Below are 6000 nucleotides of genomic sequence, written 5' to 3'. Positions count from 1 at the left end.
AGAAATTTGGAGTAAAGGTAAATAGTTCTAACATAATAATATGAGAGCTAGCATAACAAAATAAGAGTTAGCAGCTCTTCTTACTTGGGAGATGAAATAAAAATATGCAAAGCTCTATGAGTGCCCTGAAATAGAAGCCACAGAAGCAGTAATTGTTGCAGCTACATTTTCCAGGACCTAAACAAGTGTTGGGTGCAAGCTTTGTTATCTCACTCACCTCACCTTTTTTCTGAAAAAACATTCCCACATGCTAGTCAATGAGCAGGCACAAGGATCTGATTCCATTCAAATTCAGCTTGGGCAGTATAAGAATTGGGTTCACATGTTTTTAGTGGGATCTTTCAGACAGTTAAGGGAGAAAGAGATTAATAAATTATCCCCAAATCGTGTCTCTAACATCTGAGGAATGAAAGGACAGACACCTGTCTAGGATTTGTGTTTCACAGGCATGTTCATTACATCAAAGCATCAGGGGACAGGCTTTGAGGAAAGGCAGACAAGATCAAGAGACTTGCACATTTTAATAAGAGGGGAAAATCACAACATAAAAAAGGATCAGGACCCCTCTTTGTTCATTTACAATTCTGAAGAAGCTTGGTAAGTTAGGCTTATGTCTAACTCTATGTCCTTGAAAAGATATGTTGTGAAAAGGAAATTTAAGGAGAAACAAATGTATTTCATGGGATTTTATATATTAATAAAAGTATTCTGCAAGGTGCTTTGAGATTCAGAGATTAAAGACAACTGGGAAGCCATATAAATATTGACATTCCCTAATGCTTTGAGAATGCAAGTGACTTTCTCAGCTGTTGTCAAGGAACGTTTTCTATATCTATTGTTTCCTGATGCTAGTTACACTAACAAGGCCAATAATACCACACACTTCAGTAAAGCTTTAAAGACTAAAAGGGAACCTGAATTTATCTTTTTTTTTATTCTAAAGGTAGTTATTTTATATTACTACAAATGAGGCAATAAGGGCTAAAAAATATTAGTGACTTGCTAAAGGTACACAATAGGTAAGTAGTAGAAATAACCATCAAATGAATGCCTTTGGACTCCATTCAATGGTATTTGCCTTACCTCCATTTACCTGCCAAGTAAAGATATGAACATCTCCTGTTTTCATTTTTTTCTGACTTCATAAGGAAGACATTCTAGTCAAAACTGTTAAAATTATTAAGTCAAATTGTATTATTAAGGGAAATTGCAGTAATTTTCATCAGCGATGGCATAGTAAAGGTGCAAACTCCACTTCTTTCAGATGATCCACACGAAGCAAGCTGATGTGAATCTTCAGATTGTTCCTAGATCTCCCTAAGTGTAGCCATTTTGCTTTTGCATAGGAGTTTCTTTATTTTGGACCCAAACCTGTGAAACTGAGTCTCTGTAGATTTCAGGATGTGTTGATACAATCCACATGTAGTGTGCATTAAAGTCTGCCTAAACCACATCCCCAGGGGCAGGTGACTCCTTTGATCTTTATGGTTGTAAAGGAAATATTTGGTAATCATACTGAAAAAAAAACGCCCTGCAGAAAAACAGGAAGGCATTTGTACAATGGCACAAAACTACTCTTTTTCTGCCTAAATCTCATTCTTCCAAAAACAGGAGAGTCTAAAGGAGAATCCTGGGAGAAAAGAAAAGCAGAGGCAAATGGTTCTTTTGACAGCAGTGAAAATAAAGATTAAAAAATCAAAAGTAGCTCTTTGCATCATAGCTTTTAATAGAAAGTCTCCATAGGCATGTATTTCTGTTAGACTTTGCTGAGTAACAAAACTACCCCCAAAATTAATGTCTTAACAGAATGTATTCCTTATCACTATTCTGAAGGTTTGCTTGGCTGTCTCTTCTGACTGTCTCTCAAGGGTGGGGATGGGGGTTCTTCTGTTGATGGGAGAATCACACCATGCTGGATTTGGTGGCCACTACCTAAAATACCAAATACTTGGGAGACAGATAGGAGATCACAGTTTCAGGCCAGCCTGCACAAAAATTAGTGAGACCAGTTTCAAAAACAAGCCAGGAGTAGTGGCACATGTCTACAATCCAAGCTACTCAGGAGGTGGAGGTAGAAGGATCACAATCTGAGGCTGGACAAGGCAAAAAGTGTGAGACCAGATCTGAGGAGCAAAAAAAGAAAGGACAAGGTAAATGGCCCAAGTAATAGAGTGCTTGCCCAGCAAACACCAGGCAGAGTGTGATCTGCAATACTGAAAAAAAATATCTGTGGACACAAGGAAGCATAATTATTTGGAGGATATTTTGGAACAATCTGTCTTCAAACTGCGATTTTCAAACTCAGCTGCACAGAGAATCACCTGGAACACTTTTAAACAAACACTAACTGCTCTTACTCCTAGAGACCCTGACTTAAGTAGTCATTAACATGTTTTAAAGGCTCCCCAGGTTACAGAAATTAAGCCAGACCTTAGAATGCCTGTTTTATGCTCTAGTGGTTGAATTTTAGTAGGTGCACAAGGAGAATACCTTGCAATAAGAATATAAGTGATAAAGCATAAGATAAGTTTTTTTAAAAAGTAGAAGACTAGCAAGGTGGCTGTACCCACCCTCCCACTTTGATGTCCCCAGGAAACAGTGGCCCTCCCGTGTACTCTCAGTCCCTGGAAGCTGAACCCAACTGTCACTGCCCAAGAACAACAGCCAGCCAGGCCAGCCCACCCTGTTGTATTGCCAAGAAGCAGCTAGTCAGCCTCTTCTCAGAGGCTCAGCCTACTGAGACCCCTAGAAATAAATAAGCAGTTGCATTCACCTATCCTTGTCCCTATGAAACAGTTGAGTAGGCCACTCTGAGCAGGAGAGCCACAAATGGCCCACAAAGTCATCAGCTCAGCCATCAAGGACTGTCTGGTGCCCTATTGGGCTCACTAGTGTGACCCAGGCCTTATGTGGCTCCCAAATATGGATAGACCCTGCACCCCACTACCAAGCATACTGTGCCACACTAATGTGGGACCCCCACACACACACCCAACCTGTGAAAACTGATGGATGGTCCACATGCACAACTTGACACAATGTGGCCAGAGCTGTCAGTGAAACTACCTCACCTAAAGAAGCTGCATCCCAACTTTCACTGCATCCCCACAATCCCAGTAACGTAGGCCACTGAGACACCCTCAGACAGCACAGTTGTTGGTTATAGCTGAAGAAACTGCACAGATACTATTCTACAGCACTCAGCTGGAATCAAAGCTAACAGTCCAGTTAACTGTCATATTGCCAGAAGAAAGTCTTTTACAACAAAAGATACCCTAAAAATCTGGTACAGTCACTGATCTGCTAGAAGCACAAATACCAAGTTAGGGATACAAAATGCGTGAAAAAAAAAAAGTAACATGACACCTCCAAAAGAATACAATAGCCCTTTAGTAATACATTCCAAAGAAAGCAAACTCAATGAATTGCCTGAAAAAAAATTCAAAATAATGATTTTTTAGAAAACCTAGTATAATGCAGGATAAAACATATGGACAATTCAACAAAATTAAGAAGAAAATTCATAATTTGAATGAGAAATTTTGCAGATAGTGATCATAAAAAAGAATTCAACAAATAAAATAAAAGTATAGTTGAGAGTCTCAACAGAAGAATAGCTCAGGCTGAAGAAAGAATTTTGAATCCAAATCTTGAATACATATGTCTTTTGAAATAACTCAAATCATATAAAAAAGAAAATTAAAAGGACAAAGATAACCTTCAAGAGTTATGAGACACCATTAATCAAGCAAATTCTTGCTTTATAGGTGCTCTGGAAGGAAAGAAAGAAGGGAAAATGGATAGAAAACAGATACAACAAACTAACTGTTGAAAACATTCCAAATCTTGAGAATGATACTGACTTTCAGGTCTAAGAAGTTGGAAAGATAACTTACAGATTATACAAGAAAGATTTTTCTTCAATACATAGTCAAACTATCAAAAGTACAAAACAGAGAATTCTAGAAAAAGTAAGAGATAAACATCAAGTCACATAAAGGAAATCTCCATTAGAAACAGCTGTCTTCTCAACAGAAACCTTATAGACCAAGAGAGAATGGGATGATATATGCAAACTCCTAAAAAGAAACTAAACAAAACTCCATAAACAACCATTTACCAACCAAAAATACTATACACTTCAAAGCTGCCTTTCAGAAATGATAGAAAAATAAATATTTTACAAGACAAAAACTGAGAGAATTCTTTAGTACCAGACTAGCCCCACAAAAAAAGCTTAAGAAAGTCCTGCACTGGATGTGACAGGATGATAATTACCATCACAAAGACACACAAAAGTAGAAAACTCACTAGTAAAGCAGATAAAAGAGAAAGAAAGAGAAAAGCTGGGTGCCAGTGACTCATGCCTGCAATCCTAACTACTCAGGAGGCAGATATCAGGAGGATAGTGGTTTGAAGCCAGCCTGGGCAAATAGTTCATGAGACCCAATCTCAAAAATACCCAACACTGAAAATGGCTGATGGAGTGGCTCAAGCAGTGTAATGTCTGTTTAGGAGGCCTTGAGTTCAAGACCCAATACCACAAAAAAAAAAAAGAGAGAGAGAGAGAGAGAAGAGAATCAAATTTTATCAATATGGTAAATCACCAAACCACAAAAATGAACAAGAGGAAGAAAGAAACAACAAATATATAAAACCAAGGGGAAAAAAATAAGAGTATTCTTTATTTAATAATAGCCTTGCATATAAACAGATTTATTTTACAATGAAAATATTCATACTGGCTGAATGGATTAAAAATAACAAAAAGAAGAACCAACCATATACTGGCTATGAGAAACTCCACCAGTGAAGATACATATAAACTAAAATTTAAAATTGAAGGGATGGAAAAAGATATACCATGAAAATGAAAATCAAAAGCTAGCAAGAGTAGCTATATTTACATCAGATGAAAAAGGTTTTGAGTCAAAAATTATAAAAAGAAACAAGATCACTACACAATAATAAAGGGATAAATTAAATAAGAGGAAATAACAATTGTAAATATGTATGCATCAGCCCAATTACACAAAGCAAACATTATTAAATATAAAAGGAGAGATAAACTTTACCACAAAATAGTTGAGGACTTCAACACCCTACTTTAACCAATAGACACTATTCCAGACTCCAAGGAAATAGTGGAGTTAAACTGTATTATAGACCAAATGGATCTAACAGACATGTACAGAACATTCCATCCAATAGCCACAATGCATACATTCTTCTCACAGGCATGGAACATTCACCAGAATAAACTGTATGTGAGTCTACAAACAAGTCTCAACAATGAAAAAAAATAATAAAATCATAGCATAAATCTTCTCTGACCAAAATGGAGTAAGACTGGAAATCAACAAGAGGAACATTAAAAATTGTACAAATACATGGAAACTGATTTCATTCCAAAGAGGAAATTGAAAGGGAAATTTTAAACTTTCAAGAAAATAAAAAGCACAATCTTAACAAAATGAAAATAGCACTAAGAAGGAAGTTGATAACAAAAAAGTGTCTACATCAGAAAATAGAAAAACTTTAAAACTCTACCTAATGATGGAACTCAAAGAACTAGAAAACCAAGAGCCAACCAAACCCAAACTTACTGGGAAGGAAAAATAAGGAAGACCAGAGCAGAAATAAACAAAATAGAGACTTAAAAATAGAAAGAAAAAAAAAAAGTCAATCAAATGGAGTTTGTTTTTGACAGCATATACAAAGATGACAAATCTTTTGCTGGACTAACCAATATAAAAAGAGAGAAGACAAATCAGAGATGAAAAATGTGACTTTAAAACTGATCCCACAGAAATACAAAGAATCTTTAGGGCCAATTATGAACAATTATATGCTAACAGATTAAAACATCTAGAAGACATGGCTTCAAAAAAAAAAAAAAAACCATTGTCTAGACACATATGACCTAACAAAATTGAACTATGAAGGCATAGAAAACCTGAACAAACCAATAACAAGGAATAATATTTAACCAGAAATAAA

This window comes from Castor canadensis, chromosome 7, assembly GCF_047511655.1.
Source record: "Castor canadensis chromosome 7, mCasCan1.hap1v2, whole genome shotgun sequence".
Classification (NCBI taxonomy): domain Eukaryota; kingdom Metazoa; phylum Chordata; class Mammalia; order Rodentia; family Castoridae; genus Castor; species Castor canadensis.
Note: the sequence above shows the minus strand (reverse complement) of the source record.